This window comes from Pseudophryne corroboree, chromosome 8, assembly GCF_028390025.1.
Source record: "Pseudophryne corroboree isolate aPseCor3 chromosome 8, aPseCor3.hap2, whole genome shotgun sequence".
Taxonomy (NCBI): Eukaryota; Metazoa; Chordata; class Amphibia; order Anura; family Myobatrachidae; genus Pseudophryne; species Pseudophryne corroboree.
The window spans coordinates 96,732,320-96,742,481 of NC_086451.1; positions in this window are offsets into that span (position 1 = coordinate 96,732,320).

Genomic DNA, 10,162 nt, shown 5'->3' on the forward strand with positions numbered 1-10,162 from the left:
TAAAAAATGGGAGGGGCAGGACTGGGTGTGGCGGAAGTAATGAGCAGAGAGAGGAGGAGTCTGTATTAATTTTTAAACCACCCCCCTAAAAGAACAGTCTAGATCTGTCCCTGCAACCAATTAGCAATGAGGTAACATTTATCAAGGAGTGTCACAACTTTTTCACCAATGAATTGCCCTCCCTACTCTTTGTTTTCACATTTCTATTTATCTTACCTACTTTGCATGCCTCTTTTTTTCTGTATGTCTAGAGCAGGGGTGGGGAACCTTTTTTCTACCGAGGGCCATTTGGATATTTATAAAATCCTTCGGGGGCCATACAAAAATTCTCAACTTAAAAAATGACCCTGCCCCCCAGTAGGTCTGCCCCTTAGAGGTACTGTGTGTGCACGCCGGAGGCGCGCACGCGCCCAAAAAATGGGTGTGGCCAGTTAAAATGGGACGTGATACACATATGCCCCCAATAGTGCGGTGCCAGATCCACAATTGCCCCACAGTGCCAGGTATACAAATGCCCCTCACAGTGCCAGGTATACAAATGCCCCTCACAGTGCCAGGTATACAGATGTCCCCACAGTGCCAGGTATACAGATGCCCCCACAGTGCCAGGTATACAAATGCCCCTCACAGTGCCAGGTATACAGATGTCCCCACAGTGCCAGGTATACAGATGCCCCCACAGTGCCAGGTATACAGATGCCCCCACAGTGCCAGGTATACAGATGTCCCCACAGTGCCAGGTATACAGATGCCCCCACAGTGCCAGGTATACAAATGCCCCTCACAGTGCCAGTTATACAGATGCCCCCACAGTGCCAGGTATACAAATGCCCCCCACAGTGCCAGGTATACAAATGCCCCCCACAGTGCCAGGTATACAGATGCCCCCCACAGTGCCAGGTATACAGATGTCCCCACAGTGCCAGGTATACAAATGCCCCTCACAGTGCCAGGTATACAGATGTCCCCACAGTGCCAGGTATACAGATGCCCCCACAGTGCCAGGTATACAGATGCCCCCATAGTGCCAGGTATACAGATGTCCCCACAGTGCCAGGTATACAGATGCCCCCACAGTGCCAGGTATACAAATGCCCCTCACAGTGCCAGGTATACAGATGTCCCCACAGTGCCAGGTATACAGATGCCCCCACAGTGCCAGGTATACAAATGCCCCTCACAGTGCCAGGTATACAGATGCCCCCACAGTGCCAGGTATACAGATGTCCCCACAATGCCAGGTATACAGATGCCCCCACAGTGCCAGGTATACAAATCCCCCTCACAGTGCCAGTTATACAGATGCCCCCACAGTGCCAGGTATACAAATGCCCCTTACAGTGCCAGGTATACAGATGCCCCCACAGTGCCAGGTATACAAATCCCCCTCACAGTGCCAGTTATACAGATGCCCCCACAGTGCCAGGTATACAAATGCCCCCCACAGTGCCAGGTATACAAATGCCCCCACAGTGCCAGGTAAACAGATGCCCTCCCCCCTCCCCTCTCCCCTCCGTGCTGCTTACCGTGGGACACGGAGGAGAGCCGGCTGTCGGGTGGGAGCGGCGGCGTGTAGTACTTCAAACCAGCCGCCGGTTCGAGAGCCAATCAGAGCTCGCGGACCGGCAGCCGCGGCTCCTGATTGGCTGCCGGTCCGCGAGCTCTGATTGGCTCACGGACCGGCGGCTGGTTTGAAGTACTACACGCCGCCGCTCCCACTCGACAGCCGCGCTCTCCTCCCTGTTCTGACAGCTGAGACACGCTGCCGCCGGACTGAGCGGCAGCGTGTCTCACTGACACAAGCTGGTGGGCCGGACCAAACGGCTTCGCGGGCCGTATATGGCCCGCGGGCCGGAGGTTCCCCACCCCTGGTCTAGAGGCTCAGGAGTTAAGGAGTGGTTTAACCTTGTTTCACAAAATGCCACAACACCCCCTCCACCTCTCCCCTTCGCACACAGGATGAGCACAAATCTCACTATGGGCACAACCCATGCCTTTGTTTTGTCAGTCTCTGAATCAGCTCCACATGCAGCAAGATATATATTAAACCTTTGCTTAAATCTTTTCCAGTTTTCAGACAAGTTACCAGCATGCCGGTTGGAGGAGCCAGTTTATCCATGGTTACTCACTGTTTGAAGATAGGAGCACACGGCAGGTTGCAGACACAGAGTATCCCAGCCACAGACTTCTGCAAGATTCTTTCACACTCTGAGAGCACTAGCAGTCCAAGTTACACTTCTTCTGACACCATGTTTTGTTCATATGTTTGTAAATCCAGTCATCAGGACACAGAGACATGTGAGTTCACTGCTGTGCTGTTTATTCCATCCCACTCCAGGCACACTGCACACTGGACCACCCACTTCCCAGCATTCCCCTGGTCCCAGGGACCATCACTAAAGATTCAGGCTTACACCTATTAGTAAGGGAGTGTCTACAAATATTAATACACTAACATCACATCCTCTTCTCTTTAAAGATAAGCCCTGTACGCTTCAATGCAACAATTAACAACGTCATATTAAGAACATCATCTAACACGTTTCAATGAGTCTCTCAGGTCTGTGTATTTCCCTTTTGGGTCTTTCATACACAGTCTGTGTTTCATCGACCATGTTGGACCTTTCTACAATCGTGGTTTGTTCACCATTATGAGGATCATCATACATGTCAGATGAAGGGTATTCTTCAGTCATGTTGTCTTCATTATGGTTAGGTTGAGATCTTAAATCCACCCGATTTCTTCTTACTTCCGTTCCACGCTCTGTACGTATAGTATAAGATCTTGGTGCTACTTGTGCTTGCACAATACCTTTCTGCACCTAAATACCTTTCTCGTGATCTGTGAGAAGGACTTGGTCACCCAATTTTAGATCAGATAAGCTTTTTGTTCGTCTGTCATGGAACAGTTTCTGTGTCGCCTGTTGACGTTCCTTACTCAGTCTGACCAATGCTGAGTTATGTGTATTAAGCAGTTCATCATGTATCGGGAGATTTGCTCTAATCCTCCTTCCCATCAGCATTTGTGCAGGAGAAAGTCCATTCTGTAAAGGTGTACTGCGGTAGATTAAAAGACTTTTGTAGAAATCTTCTTTACCTTCTTGAGCTTTTTTCATGAGACTCTTTACAGTTTTTACTGAACTTTCCACCAACCCATTTGAGCGTGGATAGTGGGGACTTGACGTAGTATGGACAAATTCCCACTCATCAGCAAATTGTCTAAATTCAGCACTGGAAAACTGAGGACCATTGTCAGTGAACACTTCCATAGGAACACCATGTTCTTCCTTTGTAGAACCCCAGACAATAATGTCATCCATAATTGTTTCAACACCTGGAATATGTTCAAAAATCATGTGTATCTTTTTGTGATATACTTCTGGAGCAGACAATATTCCATATGGTATTCGAAGAAATCTGTATCGACCTTCTGGTGTATTAAATGTACAAAGCTTTGAGCTGGCCTCATCTAGCTTCATTTGCTAGAATCCTGAAGATGCGTCCAATTTACTGAACCATTTTGCTCCCGCAAATTGCGACATGATTTCATCTCTGGTTGGTAGTTTGAAATGTTCTCGCTTAATAGCTTTGTTTAAATCTCTGGGGTCTAGACATATTTGGAGTTGTCCATTTTTCTTTGCAACAATTACTAAGGAGCTTACCCATTCAGTAGGCTCATCAACTTTCTGTATCACACCCAAGGCTTCCATGCGATTTAACTCTTGTTTCAGTTTTTCTCTCAGCGCAAACTGCACTTTTCTACAGGGGTGTATCACTGAAGAAACTTGCGTGTCTATATTTATTTTATGCTCTCCAGGCAAACAACCTAGACCTTCAAACAAGTCTCTGTATTCTGTAAACATCGATTTGCAGTCATCTTCTACTTGTGATGTGACCATAAAAACTTTCTTTAGCAATCTTAGTTTCTCACAGGAACTTAATCCTAGAATTGGTTGCACATTTTTATCCACAATCAGTAGAGATGTTTTAAACTGTTGGCCCTTATATATCAGTGTCACTAAGCATGTACCTTTCACAGGAATTTCCTCCCCAGTGTACCCTGTAACTTTCACTTTGGCTGGGTGAATTTTAGGTTTAACTCTAAAAGTCTTATAGTATTGAAATGATATTAAATTCACCTGCGCACCAGTATCAAGCTTAAAGGGAATGACAATCTCGTTCACAGTTAAAGGGACAATCCATTCTTTCTTATCTGCACTGCAAAGTTCAATGCAATCCACAAAGATTTCATCTGTTTGTTTAACAGCATGCACTTTGGTTGTTTTACTTTTAATTTTACAGCATTTGGCAAAGTGATTAAGTCTACCACATTTCATGCAGGTTTTACCATAAGCAGGGCACATTTTAGGATTGTGAGCATTTCCACATCTACTACACATTTCCTTATTAGACTGTGGCTTAGACTGCTTCATTCTTGAGAATGGAGGTGTGCATGGCTCTGTTTTCTGCACTACATGCACATCAGCTTCCTTGTGTTACTTTTTGGCTTGAAATCTACTTATTTCTGCAGATCTGCACATAGTCACTGCCTTTTCTAGTGTTAGGTCTTGCTCTCTCAGCAATCTCTCTCTGAGTCCATTATCAGGTATTCCACAGACAATACGATCTCTAATCAGTGAATCCTTTAAATCACCAAACTCACAGGTTTTACTGAGTGATTGCAGCTCTGTAACATACTGATCAAATCCATCTACAGACTTCTGATCACATGTGAAAAACTTATATCTTTTATATGTCACATATTTCCTTGGCACGAAGTAATCTTCAAACTTTTGCATTATAGAAGATAGCACCATATTCTGCCCCTCATCAAACTGAAAACTATTATAAATGTCCTGCACATCCTCTCCTATCACATGGAGGAAAATGGATGCCTTCGTTTTGTCAGCCTCTGAATCAGCTCCACATGCAGCAAGATATATATTAAACCTTTTCTTAAATCAGTTTTCAGACAAGTTACCAGACATCAGCATGCCGGTTGGAGGAGCTAGTTTATCCATGGTTACTCACTGTTTGAAGAGAGGAGCACACGGCAGGCTTTGCAGACACTATCACAGCCTTACAGACTTCTGCAAGATTCTTTCACACTCTGAGAGCAATAGCAGTCCAAGTTAAACTTCTTCTGACACCATGTTTTGTTCATATGTTTGTAAATCCAGTCATCAGGACACAGAGACATGTGAGTTCACTACTGTGCTGTTTATTCCATCCCACTCCAGGCACACTGCACACTGGACCACCCACTTCCCAGCATTCCCCTGGTCCCAGGGACCATCACTAAAGATTCAGGCTTACACCTATTAGTAAGGGAGTGTCTACAAATATTAATACACTAACATCATAGTGTATATCCTATTTTTCCCCTCTGTCCAGCACTGCATTGTAATGGTAATTGTTGTCTATAATCTGTTTTGAAGTGTAGTTTAATATCATATTAACTTGGATTTATGGGGATATATGTGGCTATATAGGTACCATCACCCATATACTGGAGACAACCTGGATGAGACACCTAAATTTTCCCTAAAAGGAACCCTCACTTCTCACTTGCCGCCACAGTGCAGCTGAAAGGGTTAACAGCTTCCTCTTGCCTAGGTTGCTGGGCAATGCCAGCAACCAAAGGACAGCAACTTGTGGAACACTAGGACCCAGGTGCAGACCTGCAGAGCAGGAGGAATCGAAGCTGCTGATTGGGTGGTGCAGAGCGGGAGGAATAGGAGGCGGGGTTACCTCCTGAGGTGATTGTTGAGGAGTCTCATGAGGTGACAGGGAGAGAGACGCTGTGAAGAGTGGTGCTCTGAGGTAACAGCACGGAGAGTGATGCTGCACTGAGATGATGCTAAGGAGAGCCTCCAGTCACCGCTGAGCACCGCCACTAGCCTGCACCACAGTGAGAGGAGCCGGGACTGTAACACCGCCGCCAGTCTGCACCATGCTGAGGGGACGCGCTCAGGAGAGATGGAGCTGCTGATGCTGCATGCTGAGGGGAGTGCATCCATGCTCCATCTGGCTGCTGCCAACAGGTACGTCCCGCAGCCACACTGACACCAGAGCCCTCAGTTAGTGGCAATTCCCATAGCTATTCGGGGACAGCATAGAGAGAGAGAGAGAGAGAGAGAGAGAGACTTGCAAGAGCAGAGAATACTAGAAGTAGAGAAAGACTTAAATTGTCACTAAACCCCGATGCTCTTCAATGTGACTATATTCTGAAGATAGAGCAGGATACCTAATCTAATAGGGGTTAAGGAGACTATCATAAAGCAATACTTGAGAGAGAGAGAGAAAGAGACACTTAGCACAGAGATCCATTTCAGTGACGCGTTGTAGCACAGGAGGCGTTTTTATAAAGGGGAACTGTGTCCTTCTAATTCACCGCTGCTTGTACTGCATCAGTAGACTTATTCTTGTTGGAGCCACCGATTTACCTCTGCCACCTATGCTCACTAACCGCTGTTCTAAAAGGAACTCAGTTACTTTGCTAGACACCCTAATTGCATGTGTTGCATGTGGGCATAGCTATAGGAGGACTGTGCTTTCCCTTGTGATATACATATTAATTGCTAACTCTCCCTCTTGCTTTTACTGCATTCACCTGCTTGTTGCAAATCAAATAGTTCATGCCACGCTCAACTTTGTGTCTGAACTGCATTCTTTGGATGGTGCATCCGAACTGACTGATAGTACTCAGCTTTACTTGCTACTCTAAGACTGCAACTAATAATATATCTGTGCTATTGAAATATAAATGTATACGCTTTGCTACTGAGGTTAGACCTCCTGCTTAGTACAAGTCTCTGTGGAGTTAGGCTACCATTTGCTGGACGTTTGAGTTACGCTAGTTGAAAAGTGGTAAAAGGCCAATGTAAACTGTATGCGACATGATTCCATCATCTCAGAGTAATTCCACATTGTTGCTTGCAATATTATTGTGTTTTTAGTGTATGCGTTGTTTTCCTCATACTATAAATTGTATTTGCCTCTTAACCGATTAATTCCACAGTGGTGACCAGTATGTTCTCGTATAATAAATCCCTATGTCACCTTCCTAATGTGTGGTGACTATTGTGTTGGGTCCTCTGGGGTTGGGGTTCCTCGTTCCTCTGCCTAGGGTTCCAGTAGTGAGATCCGATTCCAGAGATGATTCCGTGCAAGGGATCCAGGTACGTTGACTGACACCTGCACTTACCACAACAGTCCACCGTACCATCCTGCTACACATGTACCAAATAACCTCTTGAAAGGAGTGTCCTTGTCTTTTCTGTTCTGCTGTAATTACCTTCTCTGTTTTCAATATAAAATAAATAATCATCTGACTCTTATGTTTTACAACCTTGCTATTACTATTTGTTATCAAACATAGCCAACATAATGAAACATTTAAGACCTGATTTATAGTTCAGTGCAATTTTGGTGGCAGAACACACCAGGGGCTTATTAAAATAGGAGGAGGCCCATTTGCTATATCAGTCCAGGCCACCTCCTCTCTAGCCGGCATCATGAGTAGACTCTGGTACTTTGCTGATGCGGGACTCTGGAGAGGTAAGCACCTCTCTCTGCATTAGAAGCTGCAGCACACAGTGGCAGATTCAGGGGGCGGGGGCACCAAGGTACATGCCCCCCCTGTTGTTTCATAGAAGATTTTTTGTTTCATTATTGATAGTGCAGCACACTGGTGAGGAAAAAGGGACGCTCCAACCTCCGCGGCGGCGTCCCCTGCAGTACGGGTGGAGTTGGTGCAGTCCTGTTGCTAGACTGCACTGAAATGCTTCCGTTTCCTGGTGGACAATTGGGAACAGTTTTCAGCAAGTGCATCCTCCCTGAGTCCCCCCTGTCCGGCCCGCGTCCTGCTGCTGTGACTGCTGCCGGCGTCCTGCTCTCTGCCTGCACCCGGATTTCCAGCTCCTCCGCCCGTCAAGCACCTGAATGTGACTGCGGCCGGCGCCTTGCACCCCACCTGCACCCAGATCTCCAGCTCCTCCCACCATCCGGCTCCAGAGTGTGACTGCAGCCAGCATCCTGCTGCTCACCATCTGCACCCAGATCTCCATATCTGACGTCAGGTAAAGGTCCGCTCCCCGTCCTACCCCTGGTACCTTCCGTCCACTCTTTTCAATGCCTTTACCAGGGAGCAGTTTCCATAGTGGCAATCAACAGTGTAGTGTGGGGGTACAGGGGTGGTATATCAGCGAGTAGGGGTAATCCTCTGTGTGCCCCCCACCAGCCCACTGCGCCCATCAATGTTATTGCCCCCCACCTAGAACCTACCTGCCAGTTCAGTAACAGGGATCCCCCTGCCCCCTTCCCATCCTGCCTAGCATCCCCCACCATTTCACTGACCCCCCCTCCCATCCCAATGTCTCCCACCCTACCAGCAGTGTACCCCCTTCTCCAACATAGTACCACCCCTTCCCACCATGTCACTGCCTCTTTCCCATCCAGCTCAGTGCCTCCCTATATATCATCCACTGCCTCTCCCCGTCAGCCTCTACCTGGTGTCATCCATTGCCTCTCCCTGTCACCCTCTTTCTGTCATCCACTACCTCTCCCTGTCACCCTCTCCCTGTCTCCTACTGCCTCTGTCATCACCTTCTCCCTCTCATCATCCACTTCCTCTCCCTGTCACCCTCTCCTTTAACACACTGCCTTTCCCCTGCATCACTATCTCGACATCTGCCTCTCCTGTTACCCTCTTCAAAGCATCACCCTCTCCCCCTCCTAGTCACCTCCCTGTCACCCACTGTCTCTCCGTGTCAACCATTCCTGTCACCCACTAGCTCATGGATACAGCATTCCCTTTGAAGCCACGTCTATAATTGTGGGGCCACACCCACTTTCCCAGGAGAGTGCTTGCCTTTGGCGCACAAAGTACCCGCCAAGTCATGGTGCCCCCCCCCCCCCCCTGTCATTTTTTTCTGGATCCGACCATAGCAGCACATCACTGTTTCTCAGGCTGCTACAGCACCTCTCTCTCTGCTCCTCAGGCTGCTGCGGCACAGCTCTCTCTGCCCCTCAGACAATTCTGGGACATTATTTTCATTGAAGCATACTAGCATAGTGGGATTATCAGGTCTGGGATGGCAGTTCTAGGGTATTATTTTCATTGAGACATTGGGGGATTATCAGATATGGAGGGGAGGGGCAATTTTGGTGCATATATTCATTGAGAGATTGGCAGCGTTTCAGGTCTGTAGGGTGTCAAATTTGGGGCTTTATTTTCATTGAGGAATTGGGGGGTTGTGGGGTCAGGTCAGTCGGGGCACATATGGTGTTTTAATTTATTTAAATTAAACAGTTAAAAAGTTAAAAGGTAAATACAGCTACTTCCACAGCGGCTCTACCAGGGATGTTTTAAGAGACTCCAAATGGAACCCCTCCTCTCCACGGCGCCGTAGGCTCTGACATTGGCCCTCATTCCAAGTTGATCGCTAGCTTCCGTTGTTTGCTGCGTAGCGATCATTTAAAAAAACTTCAAAACTGCAATGCACACACGCGGCATACGGGTACAAAGAGCATTGTGGTTTTGCACAGGTACTAGCGACGCTTTCAGTCGCACTGGCGAACGCAAGGAGATTGACAGGAAATGGGAGTTTCTGGGTGGCAACTGACCGTTTTCTGGGAGTGTTTGGAAAAACGCAGACGTGGCCGGGCATTTGCTGGGTCTGATGTCATTACCGTGTCATCCATCGCAGCAATAATCGCACAGAATAAGTAACTACAGGGCTGGTCTTGTTCTGCACAAAATGTGTTTGCTGCCGCTCGGCTGCACAGGCGTTCGCACTCCTGCAAAGCAAAAATACCCTCCCCCATGGGCGGCGACTATGCATTTACACGGCTGCTAAAAGTAGCTAGCGAGTGATCAACTCGGAATGAGGTCCATTGTGCCGGAGTCTATTACACATGCACAGGTCTCCAGAATCATGGCGCCGGCCCAGTCTGGAAACAAATTTCATACTGCGCATGCACGATGGCTATTTTGGGTATGATTTTTGCCTCAGCTGCTGTGGCTGCAGCGCCCGTCGCAGCACTCTGCTGTTTCCTGCTGAAAAATAGCACTGCTAACCCCCCTAAACCTCCCTTCCCGCAGCCTAACACTAACAACCACGACCCCCCCCCCCCCCAGCAGTCTAACCCTAACCCTCCG